Source organism: Gorilla gorilla, chromosome 2, assembly GCF_029281585.2.
Source record: "Gorilla gorilla gorilla isolate KB3781 chromosome 2, NHGRI_mGorGor1-v2.1_pri, whole genome shotgun sequence".
NCBI classification, from domain to species: domain Eukaryota; kingdom Metazoa; phylum Chordata; class Mammalia; order Primates; family Hominidae; genus Gorilla; species Gorilla gorilla.
Window position 1 is genome coordinate 38,287,087 of NC_086017.1, and position 22,985 is coordinate 38,310,071.

Sequence of the window (22,985 nt, forward strand, 5' to 3'; positions counted from 1 at the left end):
TAAGAATGCCAAAAGATAATTATAAAAATGATTCCATTTACAATGGCATCAATAAGAATAAGCTACCTGAGAATTAACCAAGGAGATCAAATACTTGTACAATGAAAACTACAAAACATTGGTGAACAAAGTTAAAGAAGATATAAATAAATAGAAATATGTTCCATGTTCACAGATTGGAACTTACTATTGTTAAGGTGTCAATACCGGCCAGATGTGGTGGCTCATGCCTGTAATCCCAGCATTTTGGGAGGCTGACTGAGGAGGATGTAACACTTGGGGCCAGGAGTTCGAGACCCGCCTGGCCACCATGGAAAAACCCCACCTCTACTAAAAATACAAAAATTAGCCAGGCATGTTGGCACATGCCTATAATACCAGCTACCCAAGTGGCTGAGGCATGATAATCATTTGAATCCAGGAGGCAGAGGTTGCAGTGAGCTGAGATTATGCCACTACACTCCAGCCTGGGCTACCAAGTGAGACTCTGTCTCAAAAAAAAAAAAAAAAAAAAAAGGCAATACTACCCAAAGCAATGTACAGAGTCAATGCAATACCTATTAAAATCCTAATGGTATTTTTGCATGAATAGCAAAACCCAACCTAAATTTATTTGGAATCTCAAGGGACCCTGAATAGCCAAAACAATCTTGAAGAAGAACTAAGCTAGAGGACTCACACTTCCTGATTTCAAAACTTAGGACAAAGCTACAGTAAACCTATAGACAAGTGGAATAGAATAGACAGCCCAGAAATAAATTCTCATGTAAATAGTCAAATTATTCTTGGCAGTAGGGCAAAGACCATTCAATGGGGAAAGGACAATCTTATCACCAAATAGTGCTCAGAAAAATTGGCTAGTCACATGCAAAAAAGTGAAGCTAGACCCTTACCTAAAATCATGTACAAAAACAACCTCATAACAGATCAAAGACCTAAATGTAAGACCTAAAATTCTAAAGTCTTAGAAGAAAACACAGGACAATAACTAGTGGCATATACCAACAATGGAATATTATTCTGCCTTAAATAGAAAGGAAATTCTGACATGACACATCATGAAAGAACCTTGAGGATATTATGATAACTGAAATAATGCAATCACAAAATGACAAATACCATATGATTCCATTTATATGAAGTATTAGAATAGTCAAAATTATGGAGACAAAGTAGAATGGTGCTGCCAGGGGCTGAGGGAAGTAGAGAATGGGAAGTTATTGTTTAATGGACACAGAATGTCAGCTTTCAAGATGAAAACAGTTATGGAGATAGAGGGTGGTGATGATTGCACAACATTATAAATGTATTTAGTAACACCAAACTGTACACTTAAAATAGTTAAGATGGTAGATTTTATGTGTATTTTATCATGATAAAAAATTACAGAAGTATGTGTTCAGCATTTATATTACTCTAGTAATTACTCATAGAAATAACCATGAACATGTGCTGCAGGGCTATGTTTTTAAGCTGATGCATGGTATAGAATTCTTCCCCATTAGTACAAATGATTTTTCTTTTATATTTAGTAGGTACATATCTGTGGAACCCATGATTTAAAAGTTTATTTTGTAGCTTGATAGATTACATGATTTAGTGTAGTGTTTTAGTGTAGAGTAATGTAGTGTTTGCTCTTCATGCAAGTCTTGCTGTGCATTAGGAAGCTTTACAAAACAAAAACAATAACAAAAACACAGAAATGTCTGAGCCTCACTCTACTGGATCAATTAAATCAGAATCTCTTGGAAAAGGGCCAGGCATAAGCACTTTTAAGTTCCTTAAGCATTTGAAGTTCCTTAAGTTTTAAGGAGAGAGAACCTCTGATTAAGTTTTTCTCAACTTGAGGCATTACAGTTTTGTTGGTTTTATCCCTACTAGTGTAGTAGTCTAACTTTGGTTATGGTTTATAGCTTTCTGTTGGCTTTCTTTGGAGTACTTCTTTTGTTAGCCTTTCTCTTTCATTTGCCTGGACTGGAAATTATGCTCACTGCCATAAGCTTACATGTCTAACCCGATAGTAATCAGTTTAACTGAGCACAACGTTGAGGTCATTCTTGTCATTCAATATTATTTATAATTTGTAGATATTGCTGATTCAGAATTTTGACTTAATGTTTATAGCATGTTTAAGTTGATCATCCAGCTTGTAGGTGGCATAGAGCCATTATAATTTTTCTTGGGCATAAATAATGTATTCCTATTAGCAGTATAGTACAACCAGTAATTGCTTAGACTGCACTTTTGTAGTTCTTTTATGTTGCCAAGAAAAAGTAGATGGTTCATCTCTGATGCTAAGATGCTCCTATAGTAAAAATGTAGCTTGTCTTATCCATGATGTGAGTGGATGTTTTTGGCCATATATCTTAGTGGTCTGCTTATCATTGTATGTAAGATATTCCTATATACATATAGAACTATTTTGGGTGGTACCAGAGATCATTTGGGTGTTTATCCATTGTATTATGACGTTTACCCATATTGTCTAGGGAAATGGAAAGGGAGCTTTGCCATATTGCTAAACTTGAGCTTTATAGCTCCAATAATGCTGCTTTCTAATTGTGATAGTCATTAATATTGTTGATCAGCTTTCCAGATCTCTGCCTTCCTGCTGCAAAATAGACTTGCACGTTTGACACCCTTGTTGTAGGTAGAACCAGTGGCTTGTGAGTGAAAGTGATGAATATCACTTGTTTGAGCACTTCACTGCTAGTGAAATATCATCCAGAGTTCTTTCTTTCCATGGCACAGTGACTGGTAATGTTTGAGGTGTCGGTTTGCTGTTGCCTCAGCCTGGATCCTGAGGGACTGCATTCAACATGTGCTGTGATGACTCCAATAACAAAAAGAGGCCACAAATGTTTATATCAATCATATATTGGGTCTATATATGTAGGCTAAAGATAGGTAGATCTTTTAAACATAATATTTAAAGTCTAACAGCCATCCCTTGAAGGTAGACATCATCACTATTTGACATATGGAAGAAATGGAGACTCAGCCTAAATGTCTTCTCCAATGTCTGTCAGCTAAATGACAGCGCAATGGTTAGAATCGATATATCAAGTCCAAATTCTTTTCTCTTTGTACACTATGCCAACATATATATGCATAAGCAGTGACCTGATTTATTTTTGAATGTTTTCTCACATTTGTACCTACAATGAGGAAATTTTTTGTTTTTAAATACATGTTGAATGATGGAAGTCTCTGGTAGACTTGCTCTTTACTTGCTGCTCAATGCTCCCCTATGGAGGAATAAAGACCAAGAAGAACAGGCAGAATTCTTATTTTCAAATTCCATTTGCAGTGGTCATTTGACTAGTACATCTGGATTAACATCTAATTAAAAAGTGTATTGCTTCTAAGATTCATTAGGATCCCAATTCTAAGATGTAGTCTGTGATAAGGATTAGTAAACGAGTTTATAGCTTCATCATCTGGCAGCATTTTGCCATCAGAGTAGTGGAGTGAAACAGGATACAGATTTATTAGCCGACACACTGGAAAAATACATTGGAAAATAAAAACTAAAAACTAAAAAACTCTTGCACCATGTTCCTACTAGCAAATAATCTTGTACAGCTACCAAATTCTCAGCAAAATTTTATTATGCTAATCCCATAGTTGGCATAAAATTTGCTGTAATTTTGCGATTATTAGATTCAACCTTTGTTTGTTTTCTAAACATCATTTTAGGTTTTGTCCTGGAGAAAGGTTGAAGGAATTAGAGCATGACTCTATAACTGTGACATATTTGTGAATAATCTTCCAAGAAAAACTTTGGTAGTAATTTACAATAGGAAAAGAATAAAGTTGTCAAAGTGGTTAACATGGTGGTTAAAAAGGCAGACTCTAGAATCAGGTTCTTTGGGCTTGAAGGATAGCTCTGCTACTTACTAATGCTTGACCTAAGACAAGTCACTTAACTTTTCAAATCCCAGATGCCTTATCTTATTTATTTATTTATTTGTTTATATTTTGAGACAGAGCCTCACTCTGTCACCCAGGCTGGAGTGCAGTGGCACAGTCTCGGCTCGCTGCAACCTCTGCTGCCCCAGTTCAAGTGATTCTCCTGCCGTTCTCCTGCCTCAGCCTCCGGAGTAGCAGGGATTACAGGCGCCTGCCACCGTGCCTGGCTAATTTTTGTAGTTTTAGTAGAGACGGGGTTTCACCAGGTTAGCCAGGCTGGTCTTGAACTCCTGACCTTGTGATCCACCCACCTCAGCCTCCCAAAGTGCTGGGATTACAGGCATGAGCCACTGTGCCTGGCCACCTTATCTTTAAAATAGAAATTGTGATAGCATCTGCCTTATAAAGTGGATATGAGTGTTAATTGAGATAATACATGTAAAGCATTTGGCATGTGCTTGTCACACAGTAGGCTCTCAATAAATGTTAGTTGTTAGTATTCGTTGGAAGTAACAGGTTAAATATATAGTCAAATTATCTATTTCCTTTCCCTAGGACCCCATCTCTATAGGGGAGAGTACCAAAAAGATGCTGAGAACAATAAGGTGGAGAATAGTATCTTTTATTTTGACTAAGATCATATATAGAAAATTACGTGATTTTAATGGTCTTTATCAACAAACACAATGCTCCCAGAAATTGAGAGAAGTAGAGCTAGTTGATCATCTTATTCTTTGATTCTTCAGTACATGACTGAAATGAGACCATTGCTGCAATGTTTTCATAGTTTAGTGTAAACAGAAGTGTCAAGAACTATTGAAAGTGGGAAATAAGTTAGAGCCTTCTTAATCTGACTCCTTGGTGAATGAATAAGCCCAATATCAGCAGTGTTTCCAGCATACTTTGGATTTGTTTGATGGAATTTGGAAGGAGAACAGGAAATACTATATTTCATGTTCTTTGCAACTGAATGAAACCAGTTTCTTTCCCTATCTCTATTCTGCTTTTTGGATTCACTCACATTTATATATGCTGACTTCGCAGAACCAACTAAATTGTTGAATTCACCTCTATCATCTCTCAACTTCATCTCTTATGAATTTAGATAGCTGTGAACTTGTACTGAAGTTAAAAGTCCAAACCAAATAATATGACCAACTTTACTCAGTATATAAAGAATGGAACAGGTGGCTACCTTTTCCATCATCAAATGCATGAAAAATGTATCAATTAGGTTTCTCATATTGACCCTTCAATGGAACAGCAATATTCTTTTCTAAGAAATTGCAATATATAGCTTTCTCAGTTTTCTAAAAGTGCTTATTTTCTGTTAAAGAAAAAAACATGAATCAGGTCATTGTTTTTAAGCCAATATACAAGACTCACAAAATTGCCCTGAGAGTCATTTCCCTTATAAGTAAAGTTGCCTTATAATGAGATTTTTTGTGTTGGGGTTCTTAAATTAGTAAATAGCTGGAGAGTAACTTCTTGTTACATTCTTCCATCAAGAATGGTGAAGTCTAAAACTCAAAATCATATAATTGTGAAAGTTTATAATTGTGTATATTTATAATTGTATATATTGTTTATCATTTTCCTTTCATTAATTCTTCCTTCTACCTTATTTTTACACATCAAAAGGAGTTTTAATAAAGCTTGACATATATATTGCATTAATAGTGCTGATATCATGAAGCAGGACTTATGTAGGGAGTATGATGTCCTAGCATTTTTAAAAATGAGATATTAGGTCATGCAAATATTTGTAAGAAAGAGGAGGATATATTATTACATTTTGTGGATTTCCTCCTTTGTTATCTTTGTCATTACAAGCAAGTGTTATTCCCTTTCATGAGTATGCATTATACTTCTTCATCTTACTTTTTCACTTCTAACTTTTATTTTGAGTTCAGGGGTACACGTGTAGGATGTGCACGTTTGTTACATAGGTAAGTGTGTGCCATGGTGGTTTGCAGCACAGGTCATCCCATCACCCAGGTATTAAGCCCAGCATCCCTTAGCTATTCTTCCCTATCTTCTCCATCTTCCTATTCCCCACCCTCTGACTGGCCCCAGTGTGTGTTGTCTCTCCCCTTGTGTCTATTTGGTCTCATTTAGCTCCCACTTAAAAGTAAGAACATGCAATATTTGGTTTTCTGTTCCTGCATTAAATGGCTAAGGATAATGGCCTCTGGCTCCATCCATGTCTGTGCAAAGGACATGATCTCATTCCTTCTTATGGCTGCATAGTATTTCATGTTGTATGTATACCACATTTTCTTTATCCAATCTATCATTGATGGGCATCCAGGTTGATTCCATGTATTTGCTATTGTGAATAGTGCTACAGTGAACATATGTGTGCATGTGTCTTTATAATAGAGTGATTTTATTCCTTTGGGTCTATACCTAGTAATGGGATTGCTAGGTCTAATGGTATTTCTGTCTCAAGATCTTTGAGGAATCACCACACTGTCTTCCACAATGGTTGAACTAATTTACATTCCCACCATCAGTGTAGAAGTATTCCCTGTTCTCTACAACCTCACCAGCATCTGTTATTTTTTGGCTTTTTAGTAATAGCCATTCTGACTGGTGTGAGATGGTCCCTCATTGTGGTTTTGATTTGTATTTTTCTAATGATCAGTGATGTTGAACTTGTTTTCGTATGCTTGTTGGCGGCATGTATATCTACTTTTGAAAAGTGTCTGTTCATGTACTTGGCCCACTTTTAAATGGGGCTGTTCGTTATTTTCTTGTAAATTTGTTTAAGTTCTCATAGATGGTGGATATTAGACTTTTGTCTGATGAATAGATTGCAAAAAGTTTCTCCCATTCTGTAGGTTGCCTGTTTACTCTGTTGATAGTTTCTTTTGCTGTACAGAAGCTCTTTAGTTTAACTAGATCCCATTTGTCAATTTTTGCTTTTGTTGCAATGGCTTTTGACTTTTGTCATGAAATCTTTGCCCATGCCTATGTTCTGAATGGTATTGCCTAGTTTTTTTTTTCCAGTGTTTTTATAGTTTTGGGTTTTACACTTAAATTTCATCTTGAGTTAATTTTTGTAAATGGTGTAAGGAAGGGGTCCAGTTTCAATTTTCTAGATATGGCTAGCCAGTTCTCCCAGCAGCTTCTATTAAATAGGGAATCCTTTCCCCAGTGCTTATTTTTGTCAGTTTTGTTGAAGATCAGGTAACTTAGATGTGGGGCCTTGTTTCTGGGTTCTCTATTATGTTTCATTGGTCTATGTGTCTGTTCTGGTACCAGTACCATGCTGTTTTGGTTACTGTAGCCCTGTAGTATAATTTGAAGTCAGGTAGCATGATACCTCCAGCTTTGTTCTTTTCGCTTAGGATTGTTTTGGTTATTCAGGCTCTTTTTCAGCTCCATATGAATTTTGAAAGAGCTTTTTCTAATTCTGTGAAGAATGTCATTGGTAGTCTAATGGGAATAGCATTGAATCTATAAATTACTTTGGTCAGTATGGCCATTTTCATGATATTGATTCTTCTTATCCATGAGCATGGATGTGTTTCCATTTGTTTCTGTCCTCTCTGATTTCTTTGAGCAGTGGTTTGTCGTTCTCCTTGAAGAAGTCCTTCACTTCCCTTGTTAGCTGTATTCCTAGGTATTTTATTCTTTTTATGGCAATTGTGAATGGGAATTCATTTGCGATTTTGCTCTCGGTTTGCCTGTTGTTGGTGAATGCTAGCAATTTTTGCATATTGACTTTGTGTCCTGATACTGTGTTGAAGTTGCTTATCAGCTTAAGAAGCTTTTGGGCTGAGATAATGGGGTTTTCTAGATATAGGATTATGTCATTTGCAAACAAAGATAATTTGACTTTCTCCTTTCCTATTTGAATACTATTTCTTTCTCTTGCTTGATTTCCCTGGCCATAATTTCCAATACTGTGTTGAATAGGAGAGATGAGAGAGGCAATCCTTATCTTGTTCCAGTTTTCAAGGGAATGCTTCCAGCTTTTGCATTCAGTATGATATTGGCTGTGGGTTTGTCTTTTATGGCTCTTATTTTGAGGTATGTTCCTTCAATACCTAGTTTATTGAGAGTTTTTTACATGAAGGGATGTTGAATTTTATCAAAGGTCTTGTCTGCATCTATTCAGATAATCGTGTTTTTTGTCTTTAGTTCTGTTTATGTGATTCATCACATTTATTGATTTGCATATGTTGAACCAACCTTGCATCCTGGGGATGAAGCCAACTTGATCATGGTGGATAAGCTTTTTGATGTGCTGCTGGCTTTGGTTTGCCAGTATTTTGATGAGGATTTTTGCACTGATGTTCATCAAGGATGTTGGCCTGAAGTTTTCTTTTTTTGTTGTATCTATACCAGGTTTTGGTATCAGGATGATACTGGCCTCATAGAATGAGTTAGGGAGGAGTCCCTCCTTCTCTATTTTTTGGAATAGTTTCAGTAGGAATGGCATCATCTCTTCTTTATAGCTCTGCCCTCTATCTTTCCTTTAAAGTATCTTCTAGTAAAGGATCAGGTCCGGTCCATGAATTAGGTGAAATCCAGTATCCCCAAATCCTAAACAGTGCTGACTAAACTAGTTTTGAAAATAAATTTAGAATTATCACTTCTTTACCATTTGTTTAGTTCACAGAATATGTACTGATTCTGCATCACATATTTAACCATCTTCTTTACCTAGATTTCCCACCTGCCCTTATGATTCTATCATTAAACATATAATCTGAGCATCTGTTTGTAATAAACACAACTAGAGTTTCACCTTAAACACATATGCTATAAAAAATAAGCAAATATGGAGTAGAAAATAGCATCCAAGTATACTAACATTTTTTTAGGTTCAGGTCTTCATATCCATTAATATTGTGGCTTAAAATTTTTTAGGCTAATCCTGAGTTTTTAAAGGCTTAGTGCAAATGAGTGCATGCTTATTCCATGGCTGATTTAAACCTGTACACTTCTTGCAGTTCTATTTAATGTCTCTACCTGCAGCAGTCTGCCTGGCTAGAGCAGTGGAAGATAGCAGCACTTTAGATAAGCACTGGCCTTAAAAATTATCTATTGACTCTATGCTCATTTGCTTCTTGTGCTGTATTCATCAATATATTACTAATACTTCACTATCATTTTACATAGCAGAGTTTACAACTTTTTTTTGCTACAGACCTGATGAATTTCAGTTTTGTTAAAAATAAAAATTCTACACCTTGAAATCAGAATATATAAAATACTTTAAACTGTACACAGTGTTTTTATTCTTTTTAAAAATTGTATTAAAATAGATATAAGATAAAATTTACCATCTTAATCATTTTTAAACGTACAGTTCATTGGTGATTTAAGTTTTTTACTACGATTAATTGTCCTAAAATTTTTTTCCTAAGCAGTATAAAAGTGACCTGATACAGAAAATGCCACATGGCAGTTTCTCATCGTTTTCAACACCACTTAATTTTTTATGATATGGGCTAAGAAACTCTTTATAACACCATCTTTGATAGTTAGGCAATAGAATTACCTTGTAGTGAAACAATATCGTTTTGTAGCAGCTAAACACACAAACTCTCTAGGTTGTCTGTTATGAATTACAGCTCTGTCTTACTCTCCATGTAAACTTATGCAAGTTCTAAACTCAGTGCCTCTGCTTTCTCATCTGTAAAATGAGGATTCTAGTGCCTACTTTATAAGCTTGTTAAAAAGCTAAATGAGTTATTTGTGAAGCGCTTAGGATGGTGCCTGTCAGTACTATATGAGCATTGAAGAACTTAGTAAGTTTAAAATATTTGGTTCATTAAATTGTAGAACTCCTATAGAAATTAAATATATACACAGCCAACTTCTCTCTATTGTGAATAGAGTGTCTATCTCATTTTTTGGACTGTAGACATCAAATGATAATCTCGCATAGTCTTCATTTGTTGTTAAAAATGCTAAGGTTCAGGTTAAGTGACTTGCCTGAGGTTACACAGCAGCAGAACCAGGACTCAAGCCCAGATCTTATGATTACAAACTCCAGGTTTTTATACTGTATGTCAACCTGCTTGAAATTTACATTGGGGCATCTGCTTCTCATCTTCATAAGCATACCAAATTCATAATAAGCTATCATTTGTAAACTGGAAAGCCGCACAGGCCTTCTTATTGATCAACTGTTGTTAATTCAGCCAACCTGATTAATTAGTTTAACCTTTAACCAGGGTCTTTCAAAGTTGAATAAAGATGTGAAAGGTCTTTTCATCATGCTTAGTGCATTGATTTCTTGCCATGGATTTGAAGGCTCTTCATGTTGTCATTAAAACCTAGGATTTATTTCATTCCCTTTTAACATAGCAGTAACTGGTTATTATTAATACAAATGTTGTTATCCTGTTGCCATTGTTCGTTTTGTGTTTTTTTGTTTGTTTGTTTATATTTGTTTGTTTTGATCTACTCTTGGTTCCCAGGCTTGCTGGTCATCACATTCTGCTGTAGAGCTCCTTAAAAATACCTATTCTTGGCCAGGCACGGTGGCTCATGCCTGTAATCCCAGCACTTTGGGAAGCCATGGCGGGTGGATCATGAGGTCAGGAGATTGAGACCATCCTGGCTAACACGGTGAAACCCCGTCTCCACTAAAAATACAAAAAATTAGCCGGGCATGCTGGCAGGCGCCTCTAGTCCCAGCTACTCAGGAGGCTGAGGCAGGAAAATGGCGTGAACCCGGGAGGCGGAGGTGGCAGTGAGCCAAGATTGCGCCACTGCACTCCAGCCTGGGTGACAGAGCGAGACTCTGTCTCCAAAGAAAAAAAAACCAAAAAACAAAAAACGTATTCTTGAAACCACTCTCCTTGGTAAATCTCAAGAACCACTGTATAGCAGATTATTTTCCCAAAATATCTTCTGTGTGGTACTGGAATTAACTAAAGAACATATTTATGTGAAAGTGTATTGTTTGTATTGTGTTTATTGTGTTTACTCTATGGAATGTATGAAAGTATTTATGAAGCTGTGGTACTGAAGAAGCCAGGAAAATCTTGGGCAGGATTGTGACATTAAACTCCCTTGTCCTTTTAAATATGTTTCTTCTTTTGGTGGTGCCTGATTTTCTCTCTGCTGTGACATCCAGAGCCCTCTCACTTTCTCTTCTCAAAATCTGATTTCAGTTCTATCACACTGTATGACTGGCATATTGGTGGTATAAAAATTGTTTTCCAAAAGGATGTCACTCCAGATAGTGGACAAACCTAAAATGACAGATTGGGGCTTCTTTAAAAAAAATTGCCACATGTAGCAGTTGTTTATTCCTTCTAGATAGGAAAAGAGCTTAGATATTCAAAATTTTTAGTAAATATATGTTAAAGTCTAGGTGAATACAAAGCTTATCTAGTACCTTGTGATTTTTCTGATTGGTTCATTGGAGCCATTTTATCATAAACTGCTTCATTTCCTACCTCCCCAGCCCTACCTGCAATGTTGCAGGGAGTACCCAGTTAGGAATTTGGTCTTCTGTCTTGATATTTTCCAATATTTCAAGCCAAGTAATGGAATTACACTATAAAGATTTGACTCCCAAATTTTCTAATTATTTTTCTCTGGCTAATTTCTTCTCTAGTGCCCATTGCATTCTTGGCATTATCTGTCAATCTGATGTAAGGGATCACACTAAACAGAGCTAGACTTTTTTTTTTTTTTTTTTTTTTTTTTTAGCTTTAATAGTTTACACTTTCCAGTGGCATGAAGAGCGGGGTACATAAGTTGTTTTGATCTTAAAATTCTGCTGGGTTAAGGAAGCAAAATTACTATTTGTGTCTGTAGGAAACTTAAGCAGAGTAAGCAACAAGTCAGTAATAGTTTTTAAGCAATATTTGCTTCAAGTATTCAATAATTTGCATAAGCTGTCTAAATAAACCATATTTGATTATTTGAAGATTGTATGAACCTATGTTAAAGTGACAGGTGAGTGGGAAGGCAGATATTATTAGAAAGCCAAGGAGGCTAACTAAATCTATGGAGTCTCTGATGCACATGGGTATAATGTGGCAATCTTCTAGTTTGTATCGAAGGAACAGGAATGTTCTTACTGTCTGGATTACTGGTTGCTGTTGCAGAAATCCAGTTTAAAGAAGACAAGATATCCTAGTGATTAAGTTTCTACTGAACTGCTTAAGTGAAAACGATCTGCCCAACAGAGGAAAAGAGCGATATCTTTGGCACAATAGTAAATAGAATGATGCGTCAGTGCAATACATGGTTAGAGTCAGCTACACTGCAACTTTGAATGTATAAATAGCAGTAATTGACATAAATCTCTAGGCAGATACTTTATAATAGGTGGTAGTGTTGGTTTTTAAACATTTAGTGGTGATGCAGTCCAAAGGATAATAATTTTTTATTTCTTTAGATTATGAGATCTATGACTTATATCCACATGTTGCTAAAGACATATAAGAAATAATTTAAAGTAATGATCAATATTTGAAATCATATCAATGAATTTCTGAAGCTCTATAAAGAAGATTGTAAGTATGTGTGATTCCAGTTTTCCAGATTTTAAATATATAAACATTGTGTCTAAAAGATAAATTTTCTAAATTGGAGGTGCTTATATTTGCAGTTAGCTTTAATATTGATATTTGAATTGATAATTTTAGATTATAGATGTTGTCATTGTACCTAGAGTGTTGTTATGAGGTTCTCCCATCCCCCAGATTGGTCATACTAAGAACATTTGATTGAATTACTTTAGTTTTAAAGTTAGGTACCATTTTTTATATAATATTATACTTGACATTAGACACACATTTTTTTCAAGAAAAAAGTGCTACCAATACTAGAGGATAAATCAGTGACCTATGAAATACTTTACAGACCTAAATTGTTTACCCAAAATGAAGTTTTATATTATTTTAGTATCACTGTAATACCAGGTGATCATTATGTTTATAAATTTTTCTTTTTCCTTTGTAGAGGCTAATCACATAATTCAGGATTAAAAAATGTAGCAGCCTTTCATTTTCATCTCCAGTTTCCTGACTGGGTTGTTTTTCATGCCACCTTGAACGAAATATATCTATTTATACTACTCAATAAATATTTACTGAACTCCTATTATTTGAAATTCTTCTAGGTTCCAAAGTGAACAAAATAGACCAAATTGAATGCCCTCATAAAATTTAAATTAGTGGAATAAGACATGTAATAAAGAAATAAATAAGAAAAACAGTATAGTATGTTAGTTATTTTTGAGTGCTACGTAGAAAAATTAGGGGAAAGCAATAGGCAGAGTTAAGAAGTAGAATACCAAGGGGTGGGAAGGAAAGACTGTCACCTCCCTATCTATTCTAATATTCAAAGCCACATAGCTAGGACATTCTTCCCTACAATTAACCAGACACCACTGGTTGGTTGTTAATAATTTTTTCTTGATTGTATTTTTCTCTTTCTTTTACTGCGAAAAGTAGTCAGGCCCCTTACATTCTCATATGTTGGGAGTTTTCTGTTGTGGTGGTCAAAAGCAGGGTTTCCTTGTTTTCCGGATCTGAGTTCCTTGAGGGTGGGCAGGGCGGACTGGGAACACAAAGGCCAGGGCCACTGCGAGGGAGACACAGGAATAGCAAGACAGAGAAGATAGTCTCTCACACTTGGAAGAGAACAGAAGTCTGTCAGTGCCCTGGGCATGTGGCAGTACCCTGAAGAAGAATAGCACCATGGTATACCCAGGGAGGTTGAACCCATGCTATCAAGGCTCCTAGCCTCTGAAAAGATTCTTTTGTGAAGGTGTGGCAAAGAAGATGTTGGGCTGCCTAACTTCGAGGGACTTGAACAAAAATAATATTCATGTAACCATGATGGGCTGAAGAGCAGTGATCTGCCCTCATTTTTCAAGCACCTTTTAGGCACAATGACTTTCTGATTTATGTGAACCTAAGTAATGTAAAAGGTGGCCCCAAAATGACAGAGATCAAATTTCTCATCCTGGTTGGATGAGCACTGTCACATTCAATTTGATTTTGCAAATATGAGGTAATATGACATTGCTTATACGTTCAAGTTTGAAAATTAAGATTTATCCTGCTACAACACCAGGTTATTATTTATTACATCTTGATTATTTCTCTTGTAGAGGAAAAAAGTCTTAAAATAGGAAGCAACAGAACACATGAATTTCTGCCAGATTGCAAATTTCTCTCCACTGGCCTCACTGGTGGACAAACCCTTATGTATTTTTTTCCTTGATTTTTTTTTACTCCACATTAGTATGCAGAAATAGCACAAACCTTGTTCAGTGAGTCCAAAGTTATTGAAAAGAAACATTCAACTTATTCTTTAAGGAAATGGGAAAGGAAAAATGAGGTTAAGGCTTTCAGTTGGTCAATAATACCTGATTAAAACAAGATCACATAGAACAGTGGTTTACAAACTTTTCACTTTTGGACACAGCTAGGGATTTTCTCAGACATAGAGCATTATCTTCTCTGTCTAGCCGTATGTTTAGTCTCAAACCTCACTCTTGCTCCAAACATTTCCATGCTTATTCATTTATCAAAAATAATATTATTTATATTCATAAGTTTACATAAATTTTTAGTCTAAGTGTCTTTCTTCTCTTTCTATAATTATTACTTCCTTTATCCTCCACTGAAAATTTAATAAAACTGATTGAGAAAACTCAAGTTGCCAAAGTAATATAAACATATTAAGGATATAATATCCTTTCTTGGAATCATAGGATTTACTGGAATGTGATGATCATGATACCCACTCCTTCCTATAGTCTCATCTGGAGTTACTGGTATTAACCCTTGACTTTATAAGCTAGGTTCTTGGAAGTTTTTACTACAGAGCTGCCTTAAAAATGTTTAAATTTAAATTTTAAATTAAAAAAATTAAAATTTGTCTTTTTTGCTTTGGGTTGGGAGAGAAGCTAATTTGAAAATTCTAAAATTAATAGATATACTCAGATTTTAGTGAAAGTCTTTAGAACCTCAAGCTAAGTACAAAACTAATTATTTTTGCATTGCAAAGTGAGGTACAAGAGTATGTATGCAGGATTTACAAGGAGGTGCCAAACTTGCTTGGCATCCCTTAACCCAATTTTACAAAAGGGTAGAGGTTGAACATACAGAAATTTTTTGGTGGTGGTACATGCTTGTAGTCCTAGTTACTTGGAAGGCTGAGGTGGGAGGATCCCTTGAGCTCAGGGGTTCAAGGGTCCAGTGAGCTATGATCATGCCACTGCAGTCCAGACTGTTCAACAGAGCAAGACCCTCTGAAAGAAAGAAGGAGGGAGGGAAGGACAGAGGGAAGGAGGGAAGGAAGGAAGGAGAGAAGAAAAGAAGAAAGGGAAGGGAGAGAGAAAAGAAGGGAAAGAGAAGTAAAGGGAAGGGAAGGAAAAGAGAAGGAAAAGAGAAGGAAAGGGAATGAAAAGAAATCAAAAGGAAAATTTTGGGGGAGGAAATTTTGGTATATTGTGGCATTTTCTCTATACCTCCTTCCTCCCTATCTTGGGGAAAAGAAGATGGTCATTTTTCTTTACCTCATATGTAGTACAAGGGTGTTTTTTTGTTTATTTTATTATTTTTTATTTTTTTGAATGCCTGATGAATGTGTCTTGGAGCTTGAGCAATACAGTATATTGATATAAAACTTCTCCCTGAGAAATCTACACACTGAAAACTGAAGACAGATGGTAGCACTGGAATGGCCAGCATTATTCCAGTTTTCAGGAGCAATGATGCAGACAACATGGGAAGAGCCAGGGGTCAGTTTAAAAGGGTCTTCACCCAAAAGGGCTTCCTGCCTTCATGCAACCTAAGCAGAAAGAGGCAGAATATGATAATGAGATATAGGTTGAAAGCAACCAACTAAAAAAAAGACATTGCTCCTCTCAAGGAAGTTGGCAATCAGATGTTCCTAGTTGGGAGAGAAGACCCTCTAACAACCCGCAAAGCGCACTGTAGTAAAAAAAAAAATACTTCAAGCCCAGAGAGCACCAATCCTAGATTGCCATAATAGAAGATAAATAAATATATTTTCTGCAATTTCTTTTGTATTCTCCATATCTAACTCTTTCAGCCACAGAGGACTCAGAACATAGTGGGGGAGAAGAAGAAGCATAGATGGACAAGGAGAACCACTGGCAGCCTGAAGTGTACCCCTAGCTTGTAGGGCACAGGAGCTTTAACTTGAAATGAAGTCTAGAATTTTGTTTCTTACATGCTAGAGGACACTTTGGATTTTTAATATTGGGGCAGTAAAACTAATTGCAGGACATTTTATTATTTTAGTGTTATCAGAAACATCACAGGAACTGCTGTAGATTTTAGCCATGGCTTAAGAAACATCTGGATTACAGTTGAAAAAGTTTGAATGGCAGTTGCTTTCTGCTTAAGCTCGAATCCTATTTTGAATAGTATTTGTCTTTGAGAATAATTATTTGTTAAATATGAACTTAATTATCTATTTGATTGCTGGTTAGAAAGGTAAATGTAAATGTTTCCATGCTTTCAAAAGATAATTTTTCTAAATGTAGTTTTTACCTTAGTTTTACCTTATTTATAAAACAGCTTTGTTTCCTTTGCTAATTTGTTTCTAAAATATAATATAAATGTGTTCCAAACCAAATATTTATCTCTTTAAATGCTATTGTATTTTAAGATGGAACTTAACCATAATGGTATTACTGTAGTTCATTCAAGCATGATGTTCACTCATCTTTCACAAACTTTATCCAGTAATTAGTATATGGAATGAATCTATTATGTTTAGTGAGATGCTGAGTCTTTGCTTCTTTCTTGTCAATCCAGAAGCCTTTCAGTGAAAGATTCAAATTGAAAGATTATGATAATGTCTAAAAGAGCTAAGTTTATGAGAATGATTTCAAACAAACTTGTTTGTTAACTTCTCAAAATAATGGAGTTAAATAAATGCGAATTACTTCAACATCTCACGAAAAGAACATGAACTCATTTTACATTTTTATTTTAATTAGAGAAAAAACTGGTTCAGGTGGGAAATTTGAATTTTTAAAAGTAGGTAGGATTGCTACTATTATGTAATATTATTCTGGTCTAATTGGCTAATATAATTAACCAAAGAAAGAATCAAAAGTGCCCACACAAGAAAGGAAGAAGAAAAATTACATTATTGTATACAATTATATACCTGTAAAACCCAAGGAACTCAAACAAACAAACAAAAAAAACTATGGTAAACAAAACTATTATAAACAATAGGAAAAAACGATTAAAAGCATAAGAAAATTCAGTAGTGTGTCAGGTCATAGTCTTTCTGCCTTAAAGACACAAGCCCACGAATGTTCATCATAGCATCATTCACAATAGCAAATACATGGAATCAACCTAGATGCCCATCATTGGTGGGCTGGATAAAGAAAATGTAGTACATAGACACTATGGAATACTATGTAGCCATAAAAAGAACAAAATCATGTCATTTGTAGCAATATAGATGGAGTCAGAGGTCATTATCCTAAGAGAATCAGTGCAGGAACAGAAAGCCAAATACTGCATGTTCTCACTTCTAAGTGGAAGCTGAACACTGAGTACACATGGACACAAAGATGGGAACAGTAGACACCAGGGCCTACTTGAGGCAATCTTCTAGTAGGGTGGGAGGACAATGAAGATAGAAAAACTACCTATTGGGTACCGTGCTCATTGCCTGTGTGATGAAATAATCTGTACACCAAACCCACATAACACACAATTTACCCATGTAATGGACCTGAACATGTGCCCCCTGAACCCAAAATAAAAGTTGGAAGGAAAAAAAAAAAGAAGTAACCATTTTGAAAATATGAAGAGACTAAAATTCTCATTTATAATAGCAACAAAACATAAATAATACACTGGTGTAAGCCTAAGAAGCAATGTGCAAGATCTGTGTGAATTAAACTTCAAAATGCTGCTAAGAGACAGAAAATAAAGCCCGAGACTGGCTGTGGTGGCTCATGCCTGTAATCCCAGCACTTTGGGAGGCCAAGGCAGGCAGAACACCTAAGGTCAGAAGTTCAAGACCTGCCTGGCCAACATGGTGAAACCCTGTCTCTATTAAAAATACAAAAATTAGCCAAGTGTGGTGGCACACACCTTTAGTCCCAGCTACTCGGAAGGCTCAGGCACGAAAATTGCTTGAACCCAGGAGGTGGAAGTTGCAGTGAGCCGAGATTGCACCACTGGACTCCAGCCGGGGTGACGAGCAAGACTCTGTCTCAAAATAAAAATAAAAATAAAACATGAGTAAATGGAAAGATATAATCCTCTTCTCTTCTTGATGTGGAAGATTTAATATGGAAGATGTCAGTTCTCCTTAAATTAATTTAAATGCCATCTCAATTAAAAAAAACAATTGAGACTTTTGACAAAACAAACTAATTATAAATTTGTTGGAAGGTTGAACAAAAGAGTTAGGCCTATAAAATATGATAGATATAACAAGATGTCACTAGTAAAGGCAATATGGTACTAATAGTGATTTGACAGATTAATAGAAATATATAGAAATTCCACAAATAAACTCAAAAGTACTTGAAATTATAGTTAATGGTTCAGGTTGTATTCAAATAAGAAAAGTTGTATTGTTTAATAAATGGGATGGGTACAAATAGTAACCTGTGGAAAAAAATGTCCAAACTAGTTCTACAAGGAAGAAAGACTTAAATGAACAAGAAAGAAAACGCAAAAGTACTAAAATACAAACTACAAACAGAGGAGAATATTTGTAGTACATAGAGGAAAGGGATATTTAAAAAATATATAAAAATATTATTTTACAGTCAATAAGAAAAAGACCATTATACATACTAACACAGGACTTGAATCATCATTCCATATAAAAGAAAATATAAATGGCTTTTAAAAAACAATCACAACCTACTGATTGTAGATCTCTATGGCATTGAGAGAACATAGGCTGTAGCCAGGTAGTGGTTACAGTGGGCCTTGGGCGAGACCCAGTACTGTGCTGGCTTCAGATCTGACTCAGTGCATTCCCAGTGGTGGTGGCCACAAGGGTGCTTGTGTCACCTCACCCCCTGCCCCAGGTGACTCACGGAGAGCAAGACTCTGTTTGTTTGTAAGTCAATCAAGGAACATGAGTCTCTGCCTGATATTCTAGAGAATTCTTCTAGATCTTATCCAACACCCTATGAGTCTGCAAGAGCCATAGCATTACTGGGCTTACGGGGCTCACTAATGCAGATACAGCTTAGATCACAACACTCAAGCTCTTTTAAATACCTGGAAAGCTTTCCCAAAAACAGCAGGTGGAAACAAACCCATATCGTGAAGACTACAATAAATACCTAACTCTTTAATGCCCAGACACTGATGAACATGCACAAGCATCAAGACCATCCAGGAAAACATGACCTCACCAAACAAAGTAAATAAAGCAACAGGGACTAATCCTGAAGAGATATGTGACCTTTCAGACAGAATTCAAAATAGCTATTTTGAGGAACTCAAAGAAATTCAAGATAACACAGAAAAGGAATTTCGAATTCTATCAGATTAATTGAAGAAAGATTGAAATAATTAAAAAGAATTAAGCAGAAGTTCTGTGTTGAAAAAATGCAATTGACATAGTGAAGAATGCATCAGAGTCTCAATAGCAGAATTGAGCAAGCAGAAGAAAGAATTAATGAGCTTGAAGACAGGCTATTTGAAAATACAAAGAAGAGACAAAAGAGAAAAAAAAAGAACGAAGCACACCTACGATATCTAGAAAATAGCCTCAAGAGGGCAAATCTAACAGTTATTGGCCTTAAAGAGGAAGTAAAGAAAGAGATAGTGGTAGAAAATTTATTTAAAGGGATAATAACAGAGAATTTCCCAAACATAGAGAAAGATATCAGTATCCAAGTATGAGAATATTATAGGATATCAAGCAGAATTAACACAAAGAAGACTACTTCAGGGCATTTAATAATCAAACTTCCAAAGGTCAAGGATAAAGAAAGGATCCTAAAAGCAGCAAGAAAAAAGAAACAAATAACAAACAATGGTACTCCGATATACCTGTCAGCAAACTGTTCAGTGGAAACCTTACAGGCCAGGAGAGAGTGGCATGACATATTTGAAGTGCTGAAGTAGAAAAACTTTTACCCTAGAATAGCATATCTAGCAAAAATATCCTTCAAACATGCAGGAGAAATAAAGATTTTCCCAGACAAACAAAAGCTGAGAGATTTCCTCAACACCAGACCTGTCCTACAAGAAATGATGAAAAGAGTACTTCAATCAGAAAGAAAAGGATCTTCCTGAGCAATACAACATCATCTGAAGATCCAAAACTCACTGGCAATAGAAAGTACACAGAAAAACACAGAATGTTATAACACTGTAACTGTGTTGTGTAAACTGCTCTTCAGTAGAAAGACTAAAAGATGAACCAATCAAAAATAGTAACTGCAACAACTTTTCAAGACATAGAGAGTAAAATAAGATATAAATAGAAACAATAAAAAGTTAAAAAGAGGGAGGAAGGAGTTAAAGTTCACAGGTATTTTCTTTTTGCTTATTAGTTTGTTACATGTAAGAACATGTAAGCAGTGTTGTTATCAGCTTAAAATAATGGGTTATAATATTTACAAGCCTCATGGTAATCACAAATCAAAAAACATACAACAGGTACACAAATTAAAAAGCAATAAATTTAAATTTGCTACCAGGAAAAATAACCTTCATTAAAAGGAAGAGAAGAAGGAAGGAAAGAAGGAAGACTGTAAAACAACCAGAAAACAAATAACAAAATGGCAGGAGTAAGTCCTTTCTTATCGATAATAACATTGAATGTAAATGGACTGAACTCTCCAATCAAAAGACATAGAGTGGCTGAATGGATATAAAAATAAGGTCCAATGATCCATTGCTTACAAGAAACATACTTCACTTATAAAGACACAGGTAGACTGAAAATAAAAGATGGAAAAAGATATTCCATGCCAATGGAAACCACAAAAGAGCAGGAGTAGATATACCTAATACCAGACAATATAGGTTTCAAGACAAAAACTGTAAGAAGAGACGAAGAAGATTATTATATAATGATAAAGGAGTTCATTCATCAAGAGGATATAACAGTTGTAAATATGTATATATATATGCATGTATATGTGTGTATATATATATGAGATATATATATATATATATGTATATATATATGCACCCAACACTGGAGCACCCAGATATATAAAGGAAATATTATGAAAGCTAAAGAGATAGATAGATCCCAATACAATAATAGCTGGAGAATTCAACATCCCACTTTCAGCATTGGATAGATCTTCCAGACAGAAAATCAACAAGGAAACATCAGACTTAGTCTGCACTTTGGAACATATAGACCTAATAGACATTTACAGAACATTTCATCCTATGGCTGCAGAATGCACATTCTTTTCCTCAGCACATGGATGATTCTAAAGATAAACCATATGTTAGGTCAGAAAACAAGTCTTAAAACATTCAAAAAAATTGAATGTATGTCAGGTAACTTCTCTTACTACAATGCAATAAAACTAGAAATAAATAAGAAGAAGAGTTTTGGAAACTATATAAACACATGGAAATTAAACAGTATGCTCCTGAATAACCAGTGGTTCAATGCGGAAATTTAGGCCGGGTGCAGTGGCTCGCGCCTGTAATCCCAGCACTTCGGAAGGCCGAGGCTGGCAGATCATGAAGTCAGGAGACCGAGACCATCCTGGCCAACATGGTAAATAAAACCCCATCTCTATGATAAATACAAAAAGTAGCTGGGTGTGGTGGCGCATGCCGGTAATCCCAGCTATTCGGGAGGCTAAGGCAGAATTACTTGAACCACTGAGTCAGAGGTTGCAGTGAGCCGAGATCGCGTCACAGCACTCTAGCCTGGTAACAGAGCGAGACTCCGTCTTAAAAAAAAAAAAAAAGAAGGAAGGAAATTTAAAAATTCATTGAAACAAATGATAATGGAAACATGACATACCAAAACCTATGAGATACAGTAAACACAGTACTAAAAGGGAAGTTTATAGCCATGAGTGCCTAAATTAAAAAAGAAGAAAAGTTTCAAATAAACAACCTAATGATACATTGTAAAGTCCTAAAAAAGCAAGAGCAAACAAAACTCAAACTCAACTGATTTTCTTTTACTCAAATTAGTAGAAAAAAATAAATATTGAAGATGTAGAGATGAGATAAGTGAAATAGAAACATAAAATACAAAATATCAACAAAACAATTTTTTTGAAAAGCTAAAGAAAATTGACAAAACTTTAGCCAGATTAACTAAGAAAAAAAGAGATAAGACCCAATAAATAAAATCAGAGATGAAAAAGGAGACATTACAATCAATACTACAGAAATTCAAAGGCTCATTAGTGGCTACCATGAGCAACTATATGCCAATAAATTGGAAAATCTAGAAGAAATGGATAAATTTCTAGACCGTACAACCTACCAAGATTGCACCACAAAGAAATCCAAAACTTGAGCAGACCAATAACAAGTAACAAGATAAAAACTATAATAAAAAGTCTCCCAGCAAAGAAAAACCAAGAACCTGATGGCTTCACTGCTGAATTCTATGAAACGTTTAAAGAATAGCTAATACCAGTTCTACTGAAACTATTCCAAAAAATAGAAGTGGAGGGAATACTTTCAAACTCATTCTATGAGGCCGGTATTACTCTGGTACCAAAACCAGACAAACACACATCAAAAAAGAAAACTACAGGCCAATATCTCTGATGAATATTGATGCAAAAATCCTCAACAAAATACTAGCAAATATAATTAAACAACACATTAACACGATGATTCATTATTATCAAGTGGGATTTATCCCAGGGATGCAGGATTGGTTCAGCATACACAAATCAATCAGTGTGGCATATCAAAAGAATGAAGGACAAAAACCATATCATCATCTCAATTGATGCTAAAAATGAATTTGATAAAATTCAGCATCCCTTTATGATAAAAACCTCACAAAACTGGGTATAGGAGGAACATACCTCAATATAATAAAAACCACAGACACACAGCTGGTATGTATCATACTGAATGGGGAAAAACTGAAAGCCGTTTCTT

General features: G+C 35.4%; 1 protein-coding gene across 1 annotated transcript in view; it reads left to right on the plus strand.

Moving 5' to 3' along the window:
• Positions 1-22,985, plus strand: part of ZCWPW2 (zinc finger CW-type and PWWP domain containing 2) — a 159,663-nt gene that overhangs the window by 84,177 nt on the left and 52,501 nt on the right. The gene's annotated exons all lie outside the window — the stretch shown is intronic.